Source organism: Schistocerca cancellata, chromosome 11 (assembly GCF_023864275.1).
Source record: "Schistocerca cancellata isolate TAMUIC-IGC-003103 chromosome 11, iqSchCanc2.1, whole genome shotgun sequence".
In the NCBI taxonomy this organism is placed as follows: domain Eukaryota; kingdom Metazoa; phylum Arthropoda; class Insecta; order Orthoptera; family Acrididae; genus Schistocerca; species Schistocerca cancellata.
The window spans coordinates 153256169-153274434 of NC_064636.1; positions in this window are offsets into that span (position 1 = coordinate 153256169).

Here is an 18266-nt window from a genome sequence, read left to right on the forward strand (position 1 = left end):
GGTAGATTCATTCAGTAATTTTCCTTTTGTTGTCCGGATGTCTTCCACGACGTCATCTGCCACCATCCAAGCGTTATCCGCTATCTTCTGCATTGAAGATCTTCCACAGACTATTGTTTCCGACAATGGCCCACAATTCATGTCGCAGAATTTCAGTCATTCTGCAAGACCAATGGTGTTCAACATCTGATGTCCGCGCTGTTTTCGCCACAGTCAAACGGTGCCGCTGAACGTTTGGTCAGGACTTTCAAGTCACAGATGTTGAAGTTGAAAGAGTCGCATTCTCGGGAGGACGCGTTATTGCTCTTTTTGTCCTCGTATCGCTCTCAGCCCCGAGGTGGTCGCTCGGCGGCTGCGCTGCTTCACAGTCGCCCTCATCGAACCTTGATGTTTTTGCTACATCCGCCGCATCAGGTTCCTGTGCAGCGGCAGACACCTGCGTTTGCTCCAGGCGACGTTGTCTACTATCGCAACTATCGAGGTTCACGGCGTTGGCTCGCAGGGCGCATTCTTCGCTGCCTCGGCCGCGCTATGTATCTGGTTTTGAGGGCCTCTGGTGAGGTGCGTCGGCATCTCAATCAGCTGCGCCTCTGTCGTCGCCTGGGTTCTGCCGCTCCCCGTCTGCTTTCAGCGACGGTGCCGTCCGGTCAGCGCCCTGGGGACCCATCTACTGGCTCGCCTCATCCCCAGGTGTTACCGACGCTGCCTTCCATTTTGCCCCATGGCGACGCGCCGCCGCCGCAGCCGCCGCCGGCGTCGCCCGCAGTGGACGCGTCGCTGCAACCGCCAGGCGCCTCCCTGGGTCACGCGCCGCCGATCGCTTCCCGTGACCAGATGTCCTCCGCCATGGAACTCTTGCCCGCTCCGGACCAGCTGTCGTCTTCGCCAGTCGGGTGCTCCGACTCGATGGAGGTCGACCCTTCGGCCCCTCCTGACTATCTACGGGCGCATACACCTGATGTTGGCGTGCACCCTGGACTAGGTTTTCAGGCGTTTCCTAGCTCCCATCGGACCGAATGGCCGGATGCGGGTGGCACAGCCTCGCCTGTTGTTAGGCTCCCCACCTCGTCGCATACGTCAACATGGGGTCCTCCCCACGGCGGGCGGAAGCCTTATAACACAACCGTTCGCCGATTTGCGGGGGAGGAATGTGGTGTCACCGCCAGACACCACACTTGCTAGGTGGTAGCTTTTAAATCGGCCGCGGTCCGCTAGTATACGACGGACCCGCGTGTCGCCACTGTCAGTAATTGCAGACCGAGCGCCACCACACGGCAGGTCTAGAGAGACGTACTAGCACTCGCCCCAGTTGTACAGCCGACGTTGCTAGCCATGGTTCACTGAGAATTACGCTCTCATTTGCCGAGACGATAGTTAGCATAGCCTTCAGCTACAATTGCTACGACCTAGCAAGGCGCCATTACCAGTATAGATATTGAGAGTCTATTAAATTCTGTATCATCAAGAGCAATGTTCTACAAATGTGGATTAAAGTTAAGTATTCCAGAAGCTACGTACGCTTTAGGTACAAGCGTGTGCCTGCATAAAATTCCACTGAAGCCAGGTCTTCGCGACCCTCTCCCTTTCCATAATTACATGGTGAAAGTAAGTCCTGTTTATAAGAGGGACCATTTGTCATGATGTATAACATGTTGCTATTGCTGAGGATGGGCAGTAACTAGTTCCAATAATACATGGCTAACTGTTCAAATGCTACAGGTAGTCAATAAATATCAATTAATCGAGATCGTCTACTGATTATTTCCTCCGTTTATCATTAACAGCTTAAAGAATGCGTAAAACCTCCCTAGAAAATGGAAAACAGTAAGTTATAAAATATCCCTTAGAGATGACAGGCTAACTCCAACAAATTAGTCCCTACCTCAGTTGAATGCTGGGTCAACAAATAAGTATAACCAAAGCTCTATACTTCCTGCATAGCTGCCATCTCTAGTGGTTATAAAGATTCCGGTATCCGTTGCTTTCAAGTTTTTACAGGTAAGTTAAACCCACACAATAAAGATTACTAATACCCCAACAGTACTTGCAGGGGCCTGTAATTTCGTGGAGCACACGACTTTTGTAAACCAGTACAACAGACGATAACATGCAGAAGCATTAGGACACGATAAGCGACTGTAAACATCCCACCCAGTTGAATTTTATCAGTACAATCGGTAGGCAGGTTACGTTGCACTTTTAGTTGAAACTGCTAATTCAACCCAAATATCTAAGCTCCTGGGATTTAAGGCCATAGGTGACTACCCGATCGGATCTGAGTTGCATAAATCCCCTAACTTTAGTAACGTTGGCGTTACCTGCTCTAATATAATGAAGATGGACCCTGCAGAGTTACTTGAAGAATGGAAAAAATATGGACGTCACTGAAGTGTAGAACTAAATGAGGAGAGTCAATGGCAAATTGGAACAATCGGCGACACTTACTCTAACGTTTAGTACTCCGGAATTACCTGAACATATCCTTGTGGGCAATATCCATATTAAGGTTCGCACATTTTTCCTAACCTAATGCAACGCTACAGTTGTCAAAGATTTGGCCATACCACTATTGGGTGTAATGGCAGGGCTACGTGTGGCCATTGTGTAGGCCCACCTCACGAATCAGGCAATTCTTGAGCACTTCCTTCGAAATGTGTAAACTGCTCTGGGCATCACCCAATGTAGAGGAGAAAGTTTGAGGTTTACAACGAGGAAAGGAAAATTCAGGAGTTGAAAGTGAAGAAACACATACCCTATGGTGAAGCTATAAAAGCTTTCAAAGCTACGCAACCTCCAGTTTTCGCTACTTCTTTTGCGCCAGCCCTTAATACGCTCCACACACTCAGACCATAGCTTCAAGTATGAGCACATGCACTTGTCGGTGCACCTGTGAGGGAAACGCTCCACTCGAAGCTGAAGTCGTTTGGAAACTGTCAGCAATGGGCTTACCACCTAAGCCACATACCATTAACCACCATTACAAGCCAACTAAGCCATCCCTGCAACCCAGACAACGACCTCCTCCCATCAGTAAAGAAAAACGTCCTTCGAAAAGTAGTTCCTAGTCCAAGAAAGCGGTAGTTAAACCTTCAGATAGGCGATCTCTCTCCCTCTCTGATTGGGACTATGCTCTGGAGGAACTCCAATTGGAGGAACTGGAGAGCCAGGAACTGGCTAACATTCCTCCTGACCTCCCCAGTAAATCACTGCTTCGGAGTGAGAAAGAAAAGTCCAACCATTGCTAAAAAATGGCCCCCACATGTATTGCAGTGGAATTGTAATATATATCGCTCACATTTGAAAGAATTACAGTTCCTACTCCAGGACATCTACTTACAAGAAACCCATCTTAAATTCACCAACATACCCATATTACAGGGTTACCACCCATACAGCAAGGATGATACTACAGGAGACAGGCCATGCAAGCAATTGCTGTGAAAATTCTTGCACACATTATCACATTGTGTTCTTTGCACCTTCTGCCTAATGATGTTTTTGGATGCAGATGCGCTGGCAGAACTCTTCCGGGCACTCCCATGCCCATACCTCCTTGTGGAGGACTTCAATGCACACGATGTGCTGTGGGGCTTGGCTACCACTTGCTGCAGAGGTCGTATGATCAGGCGACTTGTCCATTCTGAGAATATCTGCCTTCTGAACACGGGTCATACGACACATGGTTCCACACCTATAGGGACTTTTTCAGCCATTAACCATTGCTTTGTTCTGGAGCTCTTGCAGATTCACTTCTGTGGGAAGTGGCTCCAGATTTCCTTTCTAGTGACCACTACCCAATGCGGATCCGTCTGCTAACTAGGATGCTGGCTGACAGGAGACCATGTAGATGGATGATACAAAGGGAGAATTGGTTGCACTATAGTCGAAAGACTATTTTTGAACAAAACGATTGTGCACAAGAGACAATGGTCCATATCACTCGTGAGATCCAAGGAGCTGCTGCAGAGTCCATCCCTCAATCTAGTAACCACCTCAGACGGCGGCCTGTACCTTCGTCGATTGACAACTGTTGACTGACAATCAGGACCAGGTGAACAGCTCTGTAGAACTTCAAACACTGTCCAGAAAACCTTCATGTATTCAGATCTGCGAGAGCACATCCGAGGCGAGTGTTAAATGAATGGAAAAAGGCTTCCTGGAGAGAATTCGTGACTTCCATTAATCGGTCCACCTTCACTGTGCAAGTTTGGGAACCAATAAGATGGATTTCAGGTGGGGGCAGTACATGTCCCCTTACTTGTTAAGTACTGGGGTCTTTGTGAACACGCCAGAAGACATGGGTCAGGTTTTAGCTGAACACTTTTCTTAATGTCACTTTGTCATCCAGACAAGCCCCTGTTTTTCAGGTGTTCCATAGGACTGCAGAGATGAGGACGCTCAATTTCTTCTCGCATAATGATGAAGTCTACAACCTTCCATTCTCCATGTGGGAACTGGAATTCACTTTGTCTGTAGTCAGAGAGACTGCTCCAGACCTGATGAGATCCGGTATGCCATGCTTCGTCATCTGGACCCTGAATCGAAAGAACAGCTCCTTTCTTGTGTTAATCAGATCTAATCTGATAAACAGTACCCCACGACTTGGAAGAAGGCTATATTAATTCAATCGTGGAAGCCAGGCAAGGAGAGTAGTGCCCCTAATAGTTACCAGAGTGCAGCCTTTATCAGTTGTATGAGTAAGACTCTTGAACGCATGGTCAACTACTGCCTTGTCTGACAGCTCGATTCCCAAGTCACCTGAGGCACTCCAAGTGCGGTTTCAGGCGCTACTGTTTCACCCTTAACAACTTAATTTTACTGGAGATGGCGTCACAGGAGTCCTCATGCTGGAACCATTTGGTTTTTATGTTTTTTTAACCCCAAAAGCACATGACACGACTTGCAAGTACAACATCCTTCACCAACTTCATGAATGGGGACTATGTGGACACGTGCCACTTCTTATCCAATCTTTTCTTGAGAACGGGCGTTTTCGATATCCCATTAGTTATGCCTTGTCTGACTGCTATGTTCAAGAGAATGGGGTCTCCCAAGGCAGTGCCCTCAGTGTCACATTGTTTGCCATCGCTATCAATGACATTGCCTCTACAGTCAGAAGCCCTGTCAAATGATCTTCGTTTGCTACTCTTCCTTGGATCCTAAAATGACGGCGAGGCAGATAAAGCTGGCCATTAGGAGGCTGGAAACCTGAGCCAGGACAACTGGTTTTCGATTCTCACCTGAGAAAACTGCATCTGTCAGTTTTAACAGTGCTCGTCGAAAATTTAACCAACCAGTGCTCACAATGGGGGACAATATTTTACGTTCTCGAGGAACTATAATTTAGCTCCAAATTGACTTGGCTCCCACACCTGAAGGACCTTGAACAAAGCAGCGTGGTCTACAGATCAGACTGTCCTTTCTACCTCAAGACGTTAGATGGTGTCCACCATAAAGCCATTCGGTTATCGACAGAAGCGTTTTGGACCAGCCCAGTCCCGAGTCTGTGTGCAGAGGCTAGTGAACCACCACTCTGGATTTGGCGACGTATCCGTCTGGCTCGACAGGCGCTGAAAATCTCTGCATCACCTCAGTCATTTACTATTAGTTTAGTGGCCCAGCCCACCTTTGAATGGCTATTCAGGAATCCGCCCCATGCGACCAAGTCATTTGGGATATGTGCTACATACTGTCGCAAGGATCTGAATCTATCAGGCATCAAAATACAGAGCCAGGGATCGAACACATTGCTGCCTTAGTGTCTTCAGAGGCCTAATGTGATTTTAAGCTTGACACAGTACAAGAAAACTTGTACACCAGATTATGTTTCACAACTGTGTTCTCGTCCATTTTAAGTTCATACCACGGTTTGATTGTTGTTTATACAAACGGATCCCAGCAAGAAAATATCCTCAGTTGTTCTGTTTTCCCTGATATGGTTTATTAGTACATCTTCCAGAACAATTTACAAATTACGATACAGAATTGTATGGCATTCTGATGTCATTGGAGAGAGTTCACAGATATCATCATACAAGGTTTCTTGTCTGTTCAGACTCGCTTAGTGCACTGCAAGCACTTCACCAAATGTATCCAGTAGACCAGCTGATTCAGCTTATCCACGACTCATTCAAATGGTTCAAATGGCTCTGAGCACTATGGGACTCAACATCTTAGGTCATAAGTCCCTTAGAACTTAGAACTACTTAAACCTAACTAACCTAAGGACATCACACACACCCATGCCCGAGGCAGGATTCGAACCTGCGACTGTAGCAGTCCCGCGGTTCCGGACTGTAGCGCCAGAACCGCTAGACCACCACGGCCGGCCACGACTCATTACAGCAGCTCCAACACCGTGGCAAGGAGGTGACCTTTCGTTGGGTACCTGGTCACATTGGATACAGAACAACGACATGGTCGACAAACCAGCCAACAAAGCATGTTAGGATGGTGCTGTCCACCAATGTCCCATCCCGTTGCACATCATCATCTCATTTTCTGACAGACGCATCATGTGTCAGTGGGAGAGTGCATGGTTGCACGTGACAGAAAACAAACTGAGGTCGCTAAAACTGAACACAAAAGCACGGCAGACCATGATAGCCTCACCACTGGAAGGAGTTTCTGCTTAGCAGACTGTGCATCAGACATAGTTCTTTAACACATGGGTTCCTCCTACAGCAGGAGGATCCACCACTCTGTGAAGTCTGTTGCATGCCGCTTTTAGTTCAGCATATTGTGGCTATGTGTGTCCTATATACTGATATTAGGGCAGTCCTCAGTCTCGATGGATATTTGCCCACCGTCCTTGCAGGTACTTATTCCAGTGTTACAAGGGTGGTGAAATTGTGTCAACTGTCAGGCCTCACTCCTCAATTGGTGGGGAAGGGAGGCAAACTTTAATACATTATAAACTGCTCCACATGTGAGGCAGCCTTCGTCCCCACCCATGAGATTCCCATGCTGACTTTTCGTCAGGGTGCTGATGACCATGATGTCGAGCGCCCCTCACCTCAAATAATCATCATGATCATCATCTTTATGGTGTCCATATACACCTACTGGTCAAGGTAACGTAATATATGTGACCTGATAGCGTATGTGAAGGATGTGCTGACCATAATGTGTCATGACTAGAACCTAACGTAATTTCATTAGATACCAAAACTGAATAATCTTAAAGACACTAAACATTGTCTCCAGAACAGTGCATGTAAAAGCTAGTCATTCAGTGATATCTGTGTATCGTACGTAAAAATTGAATAATTTAAGCAATGCTGTTTGAGCGAGGTTTGCCGTCCACCGAGGATACACAGAGTGCGGGAAAGAGTTTGACACTGAAGCGTAGGATGGAGAGACAGTACGAAACATAGGAGTATAGCAACTAAGGTTCGCAACTGCGCATTTTCGGCGCTAAAGGAACGTAATCGAAATCTGACATGTGGACGTTTTTACTCAAAATAAAAGGTAATTCACAGGAAATGTAGATGCACACACTGTCTTTGCATCAACCAGTCTTCACAATGAGGAAAAGATTGACTTAAAGCATCACATCCCCATGTATTTACTTAGCTGACTTACCACATCGCACCTCTTTAGAAATGAAAAGAATCACATGATCGTGTTCCACGTCTTAGAAGGGTCAAAGTAAATGACAAGTGAGCCACCACTTAATTAACGTGAGTATCTCGTGGAAAAAGTTGAAACTTACCACGGTTTTCATGCTGCCATAGCGCCGTAAACACTCAACTGCGAGCACTATTTCCTGTACTCTATTCCCTTCGTCTGACGCTGTATTTCTGTCGTCACATTTTGGTCAAATTGTTTTCTCGCACCGTGTGTACGACAGAAGTGACTCGACCGACCGATGGCCGAATACACTTAATCTTTGGTAGAAAGTGCTAAAAAACGGGACCTTGCGATATCGGATATTTAAACGCCACAGAAAGCACACTTTACAAGAGGAAATAAAAATGACAACTAATCGTTTTACATGGTCATTAAAAAACTGCAGTATTATTCTAATGTTGTTGTTGTTGTGGACTGGTTTGATGCAGCTCTCCATGATACTTAATCCTATGCAAGCTTCTTCATCTCCCAGTACTTACTGCAACCTACATCCTTCTGAATCTGTTTAGTGTATTCATCTCTTGGTCTCCCTCCACGATTTTTACCCTCCACACTGCCCTCCAATACTAAATTGGTGATTCCTTAATGCCTCAGAACATGTCCTACCAACCGACCCCTTCTTCTAGTCAAGTTGTGCCAAACTTCTCTTCTCCCCAATCCTGTTCAATACCTCGTCATTAGTTATATGATCTACCCATCTAATCTTCAGCATTCTTCTGTAGCACTACATTTCGAAAGCTTCTATTCTCTTCTTGTCCATATTAGTTATCGTCCATGTTTCACTTCCATACATGGCTACACTCCATACAAATACTTTTAGAAACGATTTCCTGACATTTAAATCTATACTTGATGTTAACAAATTTCTCTTCTTCAGAAACGTTTTCCTTACCATTGCCAGTCTATATTTTATATCCTCTCTACTTCTACCATCATCAGTTATTTTGCTCCCCAGATAGCAAAACTCCTTTACTACTTTAAGTGTCTCATTTCCTAATCTAATTCCCTCAGCATCACCCGACTTCAGAATTCGAAAGAGAGTATTCCAGTCAACATTGTCAAAAGCTTTCTCTAAGTCTACAAATGCTAGAAACGTAGATTTGCCTTTCCTTAATCTAGCTTCTAAGATAATTCATAGGGTCAGTATTGCTTCACGTGTTCCAGTATTTCAACGGAATCCAAACTGATCTTCCCTGAGGTCGGCTTCTACCAGTTTTTCCATTCGTCTGTAAAGAATTCGCGTTAGTATTTTGCATCCGTGACTTATTAAACTGATTGTTCGGTAATTTTCACATCTGTCAGCACCTGCTTTCACTGGGTTTGGAATTATTATATTCTTCTTGTAGTCTGAGGGTATTTCGCTTGTCTCATCCATCTTGCTCACCAGATGGTAGAGTTTTGTCAGGACTGGCTCTCCCAAGGCTATCAGTAGTTCTAATGGAATGTTGTCTACTCCCAGGGCCTTGTTTCGACTCAGGTCTTTCATTGCTCTGTCAAACTCTTCACGCAGTATCGTATCTCCTATTTCATCTTCATCTACATCCTCTTTCCATTTCCATAATATAGGCCTCAAGTACACTGCCCTTGTATAGACCCTCTATACACTCCTTCCACCTTCCTGCTTTCCCTTCTTTCCTTAGAACTGGGTTTCCATCTGAGCTCTTGATATTCATACAAGTGGTTCTCTTTTCTCCAAAGGTCTCTTTAATTTTCCTGTAGGCTGTATCTACCTTACCCCTAGTGAGATAAGCCTCTACATAGTTAAATTTGTCCTCTAGCCATCCTTGCTTAGCCATTTTGCACTTCTTGTCGATCTCATTTTTGAGACGTTTGTATTTTTTTTTGTCTGCTTCACTTACTGCATTTTTATATTTTCTCCTTTCATCAATTAAATTCAATATTTCTTCTGTTACCCAAGTGTTTCTACTAGCCCTCATCTTTTTACCTACTTGATCCTCTGCTGCCTTCACTACTTCATCCCTCAAAGTTACCCATTCTTCTTCTACTGTATTTCTTTCCCCCATTCCTGTCAGTTGTTCCTTTATGCTCTCCCTTTTAATATGTGGCAGGATGTTAAGCAGACTACGGCAGAATTCCCAGATGGAAGACGCTACAGAAGTATTAGCGTGTCGCCAACAGAGCACACGCGATCCTTTGGTTGAGTCGGAAACAATGCCAAAAAATAAAATGATAATTAATCGAAACCCTAAGCTGCCGACAGGTATTGTTGATATACAGCGATGGTGGCAGCTGAAAACGTGTGCCCCGACCGGGACTCGAACCGAGGATCTCCTGCTTATATGGCAGATGCTCTATCCACTTGAGCCACCGAGGACTGAAGACAGCACGACTCTCCAAAACTTAAATTCGTAAAGTTTCAAATAGATATTTGCCCATTCACTCATTACTCACGCCAGACTAGGCTGACGAGTCGCGTAAGTGTTCGAGCAAACTGTGCACATTCGCACAGAAGAAGGTAAAGGGCCGGGTAGCCTTTAACTATATGAAGATAGTGGCTGTTCTCGAAAGAACAGATACCACTGATGACCGTGCAGCTTCTCTAGAAGCTTCTCACGGGAAGCGTGCAAGGGACAAGTCCCTGCAGTCGTGCTGTCCTCTGTGCCCTCGGTGGCTCAGATGGGTAGAGCGTGTGCCATGTAAGCAGAGGATCCTGGGTTCAAGTTCCGGTCGGGGACACATTTTCAACTATCCCTGTCGGTGTATATCGACAACACCTGTCGGTTCAAATGGTTCAAATGGCTCTGAGCACTATGGGACTTGAGTGCTGAGGTCATCAGAAGTACTTAAACCTAATTAACCTAAGGACATCACACACATATCGATGCCCGAGGCAGGATTCGAACCTGCGACCGCAGCGGTCGCGCGGTTCCAGACTGAAGCGCCTAGAACCCCTCGTCCACCACGGCCGGCACACCTGTCGGCAGCTGAGGGTTTCCATTAATTATCATTTCATTCTAGAGAAGTTACAGATACCAACAGAACAGATACCAACTTCATACAGCCAAAAAATAAGTTCTGCACTGTCAGTTTTGTGCTTGTAAGCCAGAGAGTACAAGACAATCGGACAGATAAAAATGGGAAAACAGTTCGTTTGGTAAGAAAATGTCTCAGAGCACTCAGTGTATTATTTCAGTAAGAAGAATATGAGGTCGGGCTCACTTGATTACAGAGGGAGCATATGTGTCACTCCAGAATCGTGTGTGAGTGGCGCGTTCTCGATATTATGTCGTCACCACTGTGCATCGGCAACAGACGACAGCCGTGATGATTCGTTGATGAATTATTGTCGGAAAGATGCATCAGTGACACTCACTAACCTCTTTATAAGATACCCAAGTGGTGTGGAGTGGAAATGCGATGTACAGGAATGTGAAATCACGGAGATGCCAAATGTCCGATGACTACGTATAAATTATTTACATCTGGAATGAGTGAGGTGTAGCATTTGCAGGAATACGATACGGAGTGACCACACAGACTGAGTTACTGGTGAGGCAGGTGGGGGACTGGCGGTCACTGGCAGGGTGGGGGGAGTCTGCTCCCCACTCACTCCTGCGTCCGATGCCAGGGCACTGCCCGCGTGTGTGTGGGGCCCGTTTCAGACAGGGGCGTACTGAGCGTGTACAGAGAAGGGCAGCACTAAAGGTCACAGGCCTGTTTAGTTCACGGCACGGGGTCAAGCAGACTGAGGAGCATCTGGAGTGCCGAGTTGTGGTACAGCTGTGGAGAGCAGACAGTGCACCTGACAATACGACATAGAACAATAACAACTTGCCCTCTTCCATTGTCGCCACGACAGTTGCAACTCTCTTCTAATATGTGGCGAGAATCTGTACAAAGCCACAGCGCCATTTTTCAATGGAAGCTGCCACAATAAGGAAAATGTGACAAGCAACAGCTTCAAGAAACATGAATAAGGCTATAGAAAAAGAATATGTACACCACAGGGCTCTAAAAGAAGGGCTGCATGTCCACCTTTGAGTGTTTTTCAAGTGTATTAAAGCTAGAGCCAGACGAAAAGTACGCTCTTTAAGTTAATTAACTTCCTAACACAACGGATCTTTTCGAGTGCTAAATGTGTTTTCTTAGTAGGGCCAATAACAGAGCAAGCTCTGTCGTTTAGAACACATTTAAACTTTATTAAGTAGCCCGACACTAGTTTAACAGGGATGAGCTTTCAGCACCGTTAATGATACATTTGCTTGCCGACGCCCAGAAGCACATGTGACAACAGTGGAGGTATCGCAATACTTGAATATGCTTAGCTCGAGTAACGCTAAAAAGCAGTAATAAATTTAAATATTCGCTGTAGCGTTTTAGGCAAATTTAGTTACTTTACATGCATTCACGTAAAACTAAGAGATGTCAATTTTGTCTAAAGACAGGCTGTAGAAATCAGAATGTACAGCAGTAACTTACGTTGTGTTTTTGCCTTAGCGTTGAGAGAAAACAGAGGATTTCGAAGACTTGGAAGGTAGGAGACGAGATACTGGCAGAAGTAAACCTGTGAGACGGGGTGTGAGTCGTGCTTCGGTAGCTCAGATGGTAGAGCACTTGCCCACGAAAGGCAAAGGTCCCGAGTTCGAGTCTGTGACACCTCACTTGCTAGGTGGTAGCTTTAAATCGGCCGCGGTCCATTAGTACATGTCAGACCCGCGTGTCGCCACTGTCAGTACTTGCAGACCTAGCGCCACCACATGGCAGGTCTAGAAAGACGGACTAGCACTCGCCCCAGTTGTACGACGACTTTGCTAGCGACTACACTGACGAAGCCTTTCTCTCATTTGCCGAGAGACAGTTAGAATAGCCTTCAGCTAAGTCCATGACTACGACCTAGCAAGGCGCCATTAACACTATCTGGAGAGAGTCTAACTTGTATCGTCAATAGCGATGTACCACAAGGATGAAGTAAAGTTAAGTAAACATACGATACGTACTTTTCTTTAGTGCCTTCTAAAGTATCCTGTTCCAGACTTCACGCCCGTCTGCGTTAGTTAGCGTGCATTTCAGCCTCCTCTATCTACAAGGTGGTGGCACATTTGCCAACACATCATTGGCGACGAGTCTCAAAAGAGGCTTTCGTGTTCGTATTGCTCTGATTTAATTTGCTTGTTATGGCTTCGCTAAATTCTCCAGATGTACTGTCCGAATTTTATCGCTTGCAGAATCAGCAGACGCAGGCGTTATTGGATGCTCTTGGACAGCTCGTCCAGTGTCAACGTGCACTGCAAAACAATGCGGCCGCCGCCGCTTCATCGCCACCGCAGCCACAACACGCAGTTGCACCCCCCTTCCGTAATTTTGATGCATCCCAGGAGAGCTGGACGGAGTGGTCACGCCAATTTGCGTTCCATCTCGCCACCTACAGAATTCAAGGTAATGAGCGGCAGCCGTTTTTGCTTTCGTGTGTAGGTGTGTCCACCTACCGTGTGATAGTGAAATTGTTTCCCCGACACGACGTAGCAACTCTGTCATACGACGAAATTTTGTCTGCATTGGACGCCTATTTCAAAGAAACAGTTAATGTAGTTGCAAAACGGTATACGTTCTTTCGTACAAAACGTACGGCCGGTCAAACTAATCGGGAGTGGGTTGCAACATTGCAAGGCCTTACAAGGGATTGTGCTTTTGAATGTGAATGTGGACTCCCTTATTCAGGTACTATGGTGCGTGATGCAATTGCACAGAACGTTTCTGATGTTCGCATAAGGGAACAGATTTTTAAACTAGTCAATCCCTCCCTTCAACAAGTGATAGACATATTGGATAGGCAAGACACACTTGACTTTGCTCAGGAATCATTTGAAACTTCGCCAGCTGCGTGTCGCATTAACCGGCCCGCCGGGCGCGCTGCACGGAACTGTAAACAGCCTTCGCGCACGTCCACAACGCTACGTGTGCCGCACAAGCCCGCAAACGCAGTGAAATCATGCCCGCGGAGTGCAACTAGACATTCGCCTTAGAATTGCCCATCACGCCAAGCTATTTGCTTTTTCTGTAATAAAAAAGGACATGTTCAAAGTGTTTGCCAGAAAAAGCTTAGATCGGACACTCACAACCATTCCAGGCCCTTTGCTTCTTGCCGGAATCGAACCAAGGACACTCAGACTCGGTAACCTTCGCCCATGGACATTCATGTCGTTAATGCCATTCCGCCCAGTGTTACTCGCCCTAACAGTGCCTGTGTTCGTCCCACAACAAGTGTGCGTCGACGTCGACGGCAATCCCGTCACGTCGCAAGTGATTCTGTACCAGTGTCTGTTCAAGTTGCACAAAACAGTCGCTCTTGTCGTCAGCAGAACAATAAACTTTTTGTAGATTTGGACTTTGCCGGACAAGTGATACCGTTCCAGCTCGATACCGGAGCTGCAGTTTCATTGCTCAATCACGCAACGTACAAACAACTGGGCGCCCCGCCGTTGCGTGCCGCAAATGTTCAGCTCACCTCACTAGTTATTCAGGACAGCATATCCCTGTGTTAGGACAGTGCAGCCTTCTTGCAACATACAAGGGACAAACAAAACTTGTCATTTTACGTTCTTTGTTCTTCTGCTGCAGTGAACTTGTTTGGTTTAGATTTATTTCAATTGTTTAACTTGTCAATTGTCAATAAGGTCCTATCAGTGAACCAGACTGTGCCTTCAGCCAGTGTTTATCGTCTATGTGAGGAATTTGCAGACATTTTTGCACCGGGTCTTGGTTGCCCTAAGAACTATGCAGCACATTTGGAACTAAAAGTCAACGCGCAACCGAAATTTTTCAGAGCGCGCGATGTTCCCCACGCATTGCGTGATGAGGTCGCACGAACATTAAACGATTTAGAATCCCAAGGTGTCATTGAACGTGTGCAGGCTTCTCTCTGGGCCTCACCCTTAGTAATTTTGCAAAAACCTTCCGGAAAATTGAGACTTTGCGTGGACCTCAAGGTAACAGTGAATCCACAACTAGTGACTGCTACTTTTCCTTTGCCCCGCCCGGAAGATCTTTTTGACAAACTGCGCCTGGGCAAATATTTTTCAAAGCTCGACCTAGCAGATGCGTACTTGCAAATACCGGTGGACGAAGAATCCCAGCGTGTATTGGTGGTTAACACGCATCTTGGATTGTACAGATTCAAAAGACTGCCATTCGGGTGTGCATCCGCCCCTGCATTGTTTCAGCAATATTTACAAACTATTTGTGCGTCGGTTCCTACTGCAGCAAACTATCTGGGCGATATAGTGATCTCCGGAAAGACAGAAGAAGAACATTTACAAAATCTCCGAACATTATTTCAGGTCTTGCGACAGAATGGTCTTCGCTTGAGGAAGGACAAATGTGTGTTTTTTGCTCGTGACTTGCCATATCTGGGACATGTAATCAATGCTCAAGGCATACATCAGAGTCCGGAGCACCTCCGGGCCATACAGGACTTGCCTTCGCCGCAGACTTTGAAGCAGCTACAGAGTGTGTTGGGAAAAATTAACTATTATCATAGACATATTCCGAATGCCTCTTCCATTTCAGCTCCGCTTCATCGCTCACGCCGTAAAGGTGTTCCGTTCGTCTGGTCGACGGAATGCGAACACGCCTTTCGCCAGTTGAAATCGGCGTTGCTTGCTAATACTTGCCTTACGCCATTCGATCCCCAGAAACCCCTTTTGTTGATGGTAGATGCCTCGGATTTCGCGATCGGTGCTGTGCTTGCTCACAAAGATGGTTCGCATGATCGCCCTATTGCCTTTGCGTCCAAATTGCTCTCGTCAGCGCAAAGAAATTATTCCCAGATAGAGAAGGAAGCTTTGGCGCTCGTGTTTGGTGTTACTAAGTTTCACGATTTCTTGTATGGTCGTCACTTTACCATTATCACGGACCACAAACCTTTGACATCGCTTTTTCATCCGAACAAGCCTGTCCCTCCGCGTACGGCGCAGAAATTCATTCGCTGGTCTATATTCCTCTCGCAGTACTGCTACGATATCTTGTGTCGGTCCACTGTTAAGCACGGAAACGCCGATGCGTTGTCTCGTTTGCCTGTTGCTGAGGATAAAGCATTCGATTCTTCCGAACTTGCTTGCATGTTCATTGATGCGGAAACCGATGACGTGGTCGAATCGTTTCCGATTGATTTTCGTCGTGTAGCTACAGCCACAGCTGCTGACCCTGTCCTTGCTACCGTTTTGCGTTTTGTTGCTACGCAATGGCCCTTGTCGAAGTCACGGATCGAGGATCCGTTGGTTCGCCGATTTTTTGCTCACAAGGAGAGACTTTTTGTACGCCGTGGTGTTTTGTTGTTGCGTTCTGATAATGATCAGTCTAGGGTCGTGGTCCAACGTTCGTTACAGTCCTCTGTCTTAAAGCTTCTCCACCATGGACATTGGGGTATAGTGCGTACGAAACAACTTGCTCGTCGGCACTGTACTTGGTTCGGAATCGATGCTGCGATTACGCATATGTGCTCTTCTTGCATGGCGTGTGCCGAACAACAATCCGCACCGCCGCGGAAATTCTTTGCATGGCCAAAAGCCACTTCCCCTTGGCGACGCTTACATATCGATTTTGCTGGTCCATTCTGGAATGCTCGATGGTTGGTTGTTGTCGATTCCTTCAGTAATTTTCCTTTTGTTGTCCGGATGTCTTCCACGACGTCTTCTGCCACCATCCAAGCGTTGTCTGCTATCTTTTGCATTGAAGGTTTTCCACAGACTATTGTTTCCGACAATGGCCCACAATTCATGTCCGCAGAATTTGTCATTCTGCAAGGCCAATGGTATTCAACATCTGACGTCCACACCGTTTTCGCCTCAGTCAAACGGTGCCGCTGAAAGATTGGTCCGGACTTTAAATCGGCCGCGGTCCATTAGTACATGTCGGACCCGCGTGTCGCCACTGTCAGTAATTGCAGACCGAGCGCCACCACACGGCAGGTCTAGAGAGACGTACGAGCACTCGCCCCAGTTGTACGACGACTTTGCTAGCGACTACACTGACGAAGCCTTTCTCTCATTTGCCGAGAGACAGTTAGAATAGCCTTCAGCTAAGTCCATGACTACGACCTAGCAAGGCGCCATTAACCATTTCTGGAGAGTGTCTCACTTGTATCATCAAGAATGCTGTATACAAATGATGGAGTAAAGTTAAGTATTAACGCAGCTATGTACTTTTCTTTATAGCATTCATTAAGTATCCTGTTTCAGACGTCACGCCAGCCGGCGCGTGTGTACGCGTGCATTTCGGCTACTTCCGAGTGGCGTGGCTGTCTTGCTACGCCACAAAAGAAACAACCCCCCCTCCCCCTGTCTTCTTATGTTATCGACCTTGCGTGAGCCTTGGTTTAAACCAGTAGGCGACAGTTTATTATATTTTGTACCTCAAACTTCTACAATTGCTTTAATATGCTATGACCATGTTTTCTTGTCTCGGACATATCGTTTCGCACTAGAAAACAGTGGATTACTGTTCAACATGTCCGTCTGTGATTTAATAACACCTACTGTCAAACTGGCAGCACACCTAACACAAGTGAAAAATTTGAGCCTCAGACCTCTTTCACTTTATTTACCTGAGGTACTCGTGGTACTACCATCACCCGATAGTGTACCCAGGCTACCCAACGAGTCCGATGCTCGATTACTTCAGTCAATTGATGAATTACTAGCTCACGAAAGGGCCAAATCGCCCTGGATCGAGCTGTTGCTCACATAGCTACCTGACGGACACAGAAACAATTGTATACGGTTACTCTGCCTAGTGCCCTGACTGTTCCAACCCTGATTGTCGCAGGAGCCGTTCTCCGGTGCCTGTATAAGAAAGGATACTGTAAACACATTAAGTCAACACAACCAACTGTCCCCGAGGCACAGCCGAAGTGTGAATTTCGACAAGAGCAATGTCAGGCATGGTCTACCATAGTGAAATACACTCTTTAACTGAAATAAAGTTTGTATTGTCTAACGTTCATTTACTATTATTGTTATCACATATCAATGTATCAATGTATCTAATCATGTAAACTATTGGGAAAGATAAATACTGTTCTATCATTGTTATCAGGGAGTAGTGTAATTATTTTTTGGGGTTTAAGATTTTGGGTAAAGATACTAGAGATGACCACTGAATGTAGGAAACCTTAGTTTATTTGCTACTGAAGCCCACCACTGCAAACTTTACTGATACAATCCCTGGGGGAGTGTTTCAGTACCTGCCTACACAATAAGCAGCTGCCACCATGTCCCTCCTTCCCGCCATCCCAACCTGAGGGAACGACAGTGTATCCAACGCTGTGCGGCGCCCTGTGCTGCCTCACTCTCCGTCAGTGGCACATGGGCCACCCCATCACAGCGCCACATCTGACCCAAAGAGTCTCACTCTGTTTATTTTTCAATATATTATGTGTGGAAGATACACCATCAACAGTTAGAACTTTAACTCTATTGTGTTTACCCAACTGCAATCAGTGTCCCTATACAGAAGCAAATGCCCTTTATGTTACATTATGAACATGTTTTAACTTTCTATTATGTGTATATGAAGCTATTTTTTAGGTTGTTAGTGTTTCAATAAGTCTTTAATTATTATTTTGAAGCTATTGACCATAGAAACTACCTTTCAGTTTGAGAATTTCTATGTTTTAT